Raw genomic sequence first — 9,806 nt, forward strand, 5'->3', positions numbered from 1 at the left:
TCTCGTACTTCACACCCGGGGACCTGGACCCCGGACTCTATATCCTTTACCTCAGACCCCGACCCCAGATCCTGGACCCCTGATCCCTTACCTCAGACCCTGGACCCCATACGCCGGAACCCAGGTACAAGAGCCCAGACCCCCTACTTCAGACACTAGGCCCCAGACCCAGAAATTGCGACCCCACACCTCAAGACCCTGACCTCGGATTCAGGATCGCCAGCCCCAAATCCTAGATCCTCCATCCCAGCGGCCCCAGACCTGGGACCCCAGTCCCTATATCCCAGACCTCAGGCCTCAGAACTCAGGCTCTGGATCCCAAACTCCAGACCTCAGATTCCAGACCTGGGGCTCCAGAACTCAGATCCCCGGCCCCAGACCCCAAATCAGACCCCAGCTCCAGTCCTTGAAACCCAGATCCCAATCTCTGACCCAGGACCCCCAATCCCAAAGCCAGACCCAACTCCAGAGTCCAAACCCCAGACCTGGGATCCCAGACCCCATCCCCAGTCGGTCTGCCTGCCCAGTGGATGGGACACCACTGTGTGTGTGGCAGGGGAAGCTGAGGCCCGGGAAGGCTGCCACTGAATGCAGGGAAGATGCTCTGTGCCTCCCAGACTCAACAGATATATGGGGCCCTCCTCTGGGCCAGGTCTCGGCTGCCCGGCGCTGGCAGAGATGAACCCCCAAATGGCTAACTGCACCCACAGTGTCAGAGTGACAGAATGCCTTGAAGATGAGGCACAGGGAGCTAAGAGGGCATAAAATGGGGTCCCTTGAGCAACCTGGGGTTTGCAACCTGGAGATGCAGCCTGGGGGATGTAACGGGGGTACAAGTTCAGGGGGGCAGGGGGCAGCCCGGAGGGCTTCCTGAAGGAAGGGATGCTGACCAGTGACTTGGAGTCAGGAAGATGAATAGGGGTTGGGTAACCTCTTTAAAGTCCCAGAAGTCAGGGGCTGGGTAGAGAGGGAGGGGTGAGGGGCCCTCCGCCGGCCCCCACCTGAGCATGGGACTTGAGTAACACCTGTGATAATTTAGCATCTAAAAAGTGGCTGGGAGACCCCCAGGGGTCTTGGACCTGGTCCATCCCATGGAGAAGGGATTTCTGCGTGTGGGCTGTGGCCCATGGACACCCAGGAGAGCCACAGGCAAGACATTCTGCCTCAGCGTCCAGTCTCTGCCAGAATCCTGGCCAATTCTTACCTCCAAAGCAGACCTTGAAGCGGCTCCCTTTTCCTGGGTCCCCACAGGGGCCGGCTTCACAGGCGTTCAGCCCCTGCACTTGATTGAATGCTCTGCTGTCACCATCGTGAAATTCATAATAATTTTTCGACAAGGGGCCGCATGTTTTCATTTTGCACTGTGGTCCAGGTCCCACTCCTCCTCCTCCACTGCCGTCTAGAACCACCCAGCCCTCTCCCTGACAACCCCCAGCCCCAGCTACCTAACCTTCCTTACTCTTTTTAGAATCTAGGCTCCTCCCAACTTAAGCCAGGTCTCTGGGAGCCAGTGCTTAAAGCCCTACCAGTACTTCCCTCAATTGAAAGCCAAACCCCCTCACCTGGGGACAACATTTACCCCCAGGGCCGAGGACCCAGCTCCACAGATTTTACCAGCCCTCTTAGCTCAACGTCTTTCAGCCCCACCTCATTGGATGTACTCCCATCCTCAGCCTTGGGCTCTGGAGTTTATAAAATCCCACTTGCCACCCTCTGCTCTTTGGGGTGAGAAATTTCCCAAAGACCAAACCATACAACGTTATAACCATGGAAAAAGACATCCTGAACCCGGAGATAAGGAGTGTTTTTGTTTTTTAATATTTGCTTCTCTTTTCAAGAAAGTATTTAAAAAAAAATTTTTTTTTGCAGTTTCTCTCTCTTTTTTTTTTTTGGCCTCACCATGTGGCATGCGGGATCTTCGTTCCCTGACCAAGGATCGAACCTGTGCACCCTGCAGTGGAAGCACAGAGTCTTAACCACTGAACTGCCAGGGAAGCCCCTGGAGATAAATTTTTTTCAAAGATTTTTCTTTTTCACTCTAAAAGTAATATATAAAAAATAAAGGCGGGAACTTGGAAATGCCAGAAAAAATTCAGGAAAAGAACATGAATGTCATTTATCATATTACTATCCAAAAATAACCAATGTTAATACTGTATTTATCTTTTTTTATTGTTTATTTTTTACAAAGAGGAGAATCATTTTATATAGTTGGGATCACCCTGAATATATGTCATTTGGTAAGAAGATGTCAGCCTTTTTATGTAGGGATGCTAAAAAATGGTTCACCCAAATAAAATCGGGCTATGGATATAGAACTAGCAGCTTGATAAAGAACAAAAATCCTGATTCTTGTCTTTTGAGGATAATTATGAATTCATGGCATTCAGACTTGAGTAGTTTCATGAATTGGTCATTAACTAATCATTATTGACATGGGATACCTTTAAGTGGGCTCCGGTGTACCTTCAACACACCCAGAACTTAGAGAGGCATCCCTTCTTTCTGGCAACAAGATATACTAGGCCCATACTGCACCTTCCCTGCCCTGAAACATAAAACCAGCTATTCTCCAAAGAGCCCTTATTCCTTGGGGTGGGGAAAAGTACCGATGACTGCATTTTGGATATTGGGACCCCTCTCTAATTACTGCACACAAATTTGTGGTGGAAAACTGATTAAAAACTACTTCAGTGGTCAGGTAGAAATAATAAATTTCAAAGATTGGAAGATCGTGTTGCTCTAATTTAGTTCTAACAATGCTGCAGAACACCTGTACTCAGCAACTTCGGCCTGCCTGCGGGCCAGACCCTGTCCACCACCTGTGGTTGTAAATAAAGCTTTATTGGTACACAGCCACGCCCACTCATTTACACATTATGTACAGCTGCTTCCCGGCTTACAGGGATTTGAGTAGTTGCCACAGAGACATTATGGCCAGCAAAGCCGAAAATATTTACTCTCTGGCCCTTTACAGAAAATATTTGCAGATTCCTGCTCTATAAATGCCTCACCCAAATTATAATTTTACTCTTTTATCGTTTTGTGAACCATGTTAGTCTCTGAAGATCCTATTATAACTAGTGTAATTTCTTGTTTTATCTGGCAATATAAAATATAAATCCAGGCCATGACAGTAAGATCAACAATATCTAAAATAACTGCAGGTTGGAAATTAAGATCTAAGATCACAGAAGCTATCAGGATGAGTGTGAATGACTCACTCACTGATTGGTTAAGGGACCAGGCATATGACCAGTCCTGGCCAATGAGATGAGAGGAAAAGCCTGCAGGGGTGGGGATGCCCCTAGCATCCCGAGCGTGGAGGCTGCCCTAGCTTGCAGCTATTTGTTCTGTAAGCTAATAAATGTCTTTATGGAGTTCAGCAAGCAGAGTTGTGTTCTCTGTTACTCATGGCTACAGGCGTGTAACTGGTGCAACTGGCCCTGGTGGCCACCTCTGAACACCTCCCGCTAATGACAGACAGGGAAGTGACTTTGTTCTTGCATCTGTTTTGATAATCCCTGACACTGTGTGGTTATTTACAGCTATCCTACAGTATCCTGGGGAGACTGGTTCCAGGACTGTTGCACATACTAAAATCCGAGGGTGCTTAAGTTCCTCATATAAAATCGCATAGTATTTGCATACAACCTATGCAAAAATAATACATATATTATTTCTAGATTATGTATAATACCTGATACAGTGTTTTGTTTTGTTTTGTTTTGTTTCATTTTGTTTTGTTTTGTTTTGTATCTCAGTTCCCCGACCAGGAATTCAACCTGAGCCATGGCAAACATGTTGTAGATCTTAATAGAAGTTCAAGTTGCACAGATGTGTGCATCTGTCAAAACTCAGCAAAAGCATACTTAAGACTTATGCAAGTCACTGTCAATTTTACTTCAAAAGAAAAAATATAAACAAATATTGGACTCTTGTTAGTCATATGCTAATGATATGCACACCAAACTGTTCAGGGAGCAGTGGGCTGATGTCTGCAACTGTGAAATGCATCAAAAATGAGATGAAGTAAAAAACCAAAAAAACAACAAAAAAAAACGAGATGAAGTGATGCATGGACAAAGGGATGGGGAGATGACAGACTTAATAAAATGGGAATGGTAGAAGAGATGTGTTAGGAATGTGGGTGTTCACTGTAAACTTATTTAAACTTTGATACACATGTGAAATTTTTCACAATCAAATGTTGTTGGGAAAAAACTCGAATTTTGTTTTTTTTCCATTCGGCGGGTTAGGGGGCATTTCCTCTGTTGATCTCACCTGGGCTGATTTATGAGACCACAGACACCTGAAGGGTTCAGTCTGCTGCAAGGTCCAAGATGGCTCCACTGGCATATTGGGCAATTGGTGCTGGTTGTTGGCTGGGAGGCCTCAGTTCTGCATGGAGTCTCCCAGTCTCCAAAAAGCTACACTGGCTTCCTTACATCATAGTGGTCGAACTTCCACACCTCACTTCTGCCGAATTCTATAGGTCAAAGCAAGTCACATGGCCATGTGTCGATTTAAATGGGTGGAGAAACTGATTCCCCCTCTGGCTAGGAGTTCCATTGCAAAGGGGCATGCATATTGGGATGGGGGGAATTTGTGGTCATTGTACAATACACCCAAGTCCTTTGGTCTAGTTGTTTAAGTTCATGTTTAGTCAGAAGGTGTTCTATCGGGACTTCCCTGGTAGTCCAGTGGTTAAGACTCCATACTTCCAATGCAGGAGGAGCAGTTTCAATCCCTGGTTGGGGAACTAAGATTCTACATGCCACGAGGCACAGCCAAAAAAAAAAAGGTATCCTGACTCCTGACACTTCTTACTTGGTAGCTTACAGCCATCAGGTCTTCCTTGATAATGGCATTTAGCTATTGGAGGGTCAGGGAGGTCAGCTCTAAGCAGTTTGCTTTATGAGACAGAAGGAAAACAACATAAGCCATTCAATGTCTGAAGGCTTCATGAAGAGACCCTACAACCACCCACCTGCAATGCAATGAAAATTGTACATGGGTAATTTTTTTTTTCTTTTTTTGGCTGCACCATGCAGCTTGCAGGAACTTCCCCAACCAGGGATCAAACCCGCACCCCCTGCAGTGGAAGCACCGAGTCCTAACCACTGCACCACCAGGGAAGTCCCTGTACATGGGTAAGTTAAGATTCAAATGCACACTGCCTGCTCTGGCCCCACCTGACAGCATCACACTCATTCTGAAGTTGGAGGGCTTCTGGGCTTGAAGGCTGGTGAAGCAGATGAAATCTCCAAGAGTTTTCAGCTCTTCATGAAATTACTGATTCAGGCAAAGATTACCAACGGCGTTGAGACCCTTAGGTTCTTTTTAGCAGTGCTACATGGCTTGCAGGATTTTAGTTCCCCAACCAGGGATCGAACCTGGGCCCCCTGAAGTGGAAGCACAGAGTCCTAACAACTGGACCGCCAGGCAAGTCCCCCTTTGGTTCACTGTTGATGGAGAACTAAGCCATTCTATATGCGAGATTCTCATCACACACAATACTGTTTCAGATAGCTATTGAGACTTCTCAAACAGTTATACAGTAGTCAGTAAGAAAGGGGCTGAAGGATTGACAAATGGATAGATTAGGAGCCCAAGACAGACCGTATCCACATCCAGAGGGTTGATTTATGATAGAGGTGGTAATGCAGAGCAGTGCAGAAAGGACAATCTCTTCAATAAATGATGCTGCGACAACTGGATATCACTATGGAAAATACACAAAACGTGACCCCTACCTCACACCAAACACAAAGCCAATTTGGGGAGGACTGCAGACCTAATGTGAAAGATGAAACAATAACATTTTAGAAGGTGATACAAAATAATACTTTTATAACCTTGCAGTAAGGATTTTTTTTTTTTTTTTGGCCTTGCTGCAAGGCTTGTGGTACCTTTAGTTCCCTGACCAGGGATTGGACCCAGGCCCTCGGCAGTGAGAGCGCCGAGTCCTAACCACTGGACTGCCAGGGAATTCCCAAGGATTGATTTCTGAAACAGGTCACATAACAATAAAGGAGGGGCTTCCCTGGTGGCGCAGTGGTTGAGAGTCTGCCTGCCAATGCAGGGGACACGGGTTCGAGCCCTGGTCTGGGAAGATCCCACATGCTGCAGAGCGGCTAGGCCCGTGAGCCACGACTACTGAGCCTGCGCGTCTGGAGCCCGTGCTCCGCAACAAGAGAGGCCGCGACAGTGAGAGGCCCGCGCACCGCGATGAAGAGTGGACCCCGCTCGCTGGAACTGGAGAAAGCCCTCGCACAGAAACGAAGACCCAACACACCCAAAAATAAATAAATTAATTAATGAAAAGGAAAGGAGGGGGGAAATTGATTAAAAAAAAAAAAACAATAAAGGAAAAGAATGAAACATTGGGTTATATTAATATTAAGAACTGTTCAGGGACTTCCCTGGTGGTCCAGTGGTTATGAGGCCGGAGATAGATGGGCCCCAGTCTGAGCACCTGGAGTTTCTCCCCTGTGGACAGAGAGGAGGCTGGGCCCTGCCCAGATAAGAGATAAAAGAGCACATATTCCTCACTCTCGAGGTCAAGGAGACCTTCCCGACTACACATGCGCAGAAAGGCTCCTTGGAGGTCAAAAGAGAGGGGGCGTCACCCCATAGTAGGTGATGTCAACTACCCATAGGCCTCTTCACTAGAATCCATCTTGGCTGAGAGATGCACAGGCCCACAGGGAAGGACCCTGAGGTATACCAAATACGGACTCAGAACCAGGCAAAGCAAGATGATTGGCCAAAGGAAACCTGGAAGAAATGCCCCATATAAGTGATTCAAACCACCATGAGGGCACAACTCTCTCTCTGAGCCCACCTGTGTGTCTATCCACACGTACTCTTTTTCCTCCTAATAAACACTTCACTTGTTTCACCTCTTTCCATGTCTTTGTGGGAATTAATTTCTGTAAAGCCAAAGGGCCAGGGCCTTGTCACTGGTCCCTGGTGGGCTAGTGGCTAGGATTCAGCGCTCTCACTGCTGCGACCTGACTTCAGTTTCTGGCTGGGAACTGAAATCCTGCTTCAAGCCACTGCAGGCCGAGGCCACCTGAGATCAGTTAGGGCTCTGTGCTTCCAATGCAGGGGCCGCAGTGTGTGGGGAGAAAAAAAAAAAAAAAAAAAACTATTCAAAAGACACCCTAGGAATCATTGAGAGAAAATTGAAAACTGGACTATACCTAACTAAATGATTCACAGAAGGGGAAATCCAAATGGCCAATGAATCATGAAAAGATGTTCAACCTTATTAGTAAATAGAGGAATGGAAATTAAAACTGCAATAAGGGAATTCCCTGGCAGTCCAGTGGTCAGGACTCTGCACTTCCACTGCAGGGGGCATGGGTTTGATCACTGGTGCGGGAACTAAGACCCCCACAAGCCGTGTGGCATGGCCATAAATAAGTAAATAAATAAACATAAAAAACAAAACTACAATGAGATAACACTACAGACCCAACAGGTTGGGAAATAAAAATTCAGGTGTACTGATAAGTTTTGGCAAAGATGCAAGGCAATGGGAGCTATCGCATCCTCGTGGTGGGTGGCAATATAAATCAGTACAACAACTTTGGGAAAGAGTTTACCATTATCCATGAGTCTGAAGATTCACAAACACTACACCTTGGCAATACCACTCCTAGGTATATACTCTAGTGAAACACACAGACGTATATAGCCAGACATATCCATAGCCACAATTTTTGGGGGGGGGGTAAAAGCCCAAGTCTGAAAATAACTCAAGTCAGATAGTAAATAATTTGATGGTATATTCACACAATGGAATACATATAGTTATGAAAGTGAATGCACTCAGCTACATGGAATAACCTGGATGAATATTAATTGAAAGAAACCAGACAGAAAAGAATACATGCAATACACTTTCCCTTATGTAAAGTTTTAAAAGAGGCACAACTAAATTTATTTGGGCTGCACACTCATGTGGTCAAACCATAAACAAAGCGAGAAAGTAATAATCATAAAATTCAAGTTACTGGCTACACTGGGGGAAGGGAGGACAGGGTCCAGATGACCGACCCCTGTGGTTGCGAGGGGGGTGGGGTGGGGAGGACTCCTAAGGTGCTGGCCGTGATCATGTGTTGGCTTTATGATAACTTGTTAAATTATCCATTGGCATTGCATGCACTTTTCTGAAAATGCATTACAACTCACAATAAAAATGTTTGCACACATGATGTTTTAAAAGACATCAGTAAGTTAGAGTATAACAAATTTTGGTATAAAGCCATAGTCATATTTTATTTTCCATTCTCTGGAATAGTAGTTCACCAACTGGTAGGGTTTTTATTAAAGCAAAGGTAGAGAATTCAGAAAGCTTTAGCCATTTCAACATCAATGCAAAAATGCAAATCTTTGCAGGAAGTAAAATAGGTGATGGGTGATCCCCAAGGTTCCATCTTTTTTTTTTTTTAATAAATTTATTTATTTTTGGCTGCCTTGGGTCTTCGTTGCTGCACGCGGGCTTTCTCTAGTTGTGGCGAGCGGGGGCTACTCTTTGTTGCTGTGCACGGGCTTCTCATTGCGGTGGCTTCTCTTGTTGCGGAGCACAGGCTCTAGGCATGCGGGCTTCAGTAGTTGTGGCACGTGGGCTCAGTAGTTGTGGCTCATGGGCTCTAGAGCACAGGCTCAGTAGCGCAGGGAAGCCCCCCAAAGTTCCATCTTGTTGTAACTGCCCTGTTGCTGCAAAGATGAATCAAAACTTAAAATCCTGGACTTCCCTGGTGGCACAGTAGTTAAGAATCCGCCTGCCAATGCAGGGGACATGGGTTTGATCCCTGGTCCGGGAAGATCCCACATGCCGCGGAGCAACTAAGCCCATGTGCCACAACTACTGAGCCTGTGCTCTAGAGCCCGCGTTGTGCCACAACTGCTGAAGCCCGCGTGCCTAGAGCCTGTGCACCACAACGAAGAGTAGCCCCCACTACTCTAGATACCCAACTAAAGTCCGTGTGCAGCAACAAAGACCCAATGCAGCCAAAAATACATTTAATTAATTAATTAAAAAAACAAACAAAACAAAACAAACAAAAAAACTAAAATCCTGAGACACATTTCTTTTAGCAACACATAAGGAAATATTCTGAAATGTGAGAAATAAATGTTCAATTTTAATATGCCACATTCTTTATGTTAAACTGAAAGCCTTTTAATAAAAGCCCTTAGATTTGAAACCATTTTAAATTTGTAAATATAAACTTTTAAAACATCACCTTTGTATGGAGAAAGGGAATGCCATCCTCCCCTCTTTGAAATGTCAGAACCTAGAAAAGGTCAAGCTCATGATTTTGATCAGAACATCTCCCTTCTTGTTGGCAAGATGATCTTTTCTAGGGACTTCCCTGGTGGTCCGGTGGTTAAGAACCCGCCATCCAATGCAGGGGATGCAGGTGCCCTTGTCGGGGAAGTAAGATCCCACATGCCGCGGGGCAACTAGAGCCGCACGCCACAACTAGAGAGAAGCCCACAACGAAAAACGAAGACCCAGCGCAGGCAAAATTAAAAAAAAAAAATAAAAAAAAAAGATGATCTTTTCTAAACAAATCAGGATGAAACGCAAAAACTGGTGAATTGACCATAATGCTATTTCAAATCACCATTTTTAGGACCCATAGGTGGTCAAGGTGGTTAAATTACTTTTGAGGAATAAGTTACAAGATCTTTAGTTATTTTGTACACATTTCACCCTTCCATGTCTGCAGGGAAGAGATCAACACATCTATCCATAAAGGTGTTTATGTTTCAAGTAAAAAAAATGT

This window comes from Balaenoptera borealis (genome assembly GCF_965194805.1).
Source record: "Balaenoptera borealis genome assembly, chromosome: 2".
NCBI classification, from domain to species: Eukaryota; Metazoa; Chordata; class Mammalia; order Artiodactyla; family Balaenopteridae; genus Balaenoptera; species Balaenoptera borealis.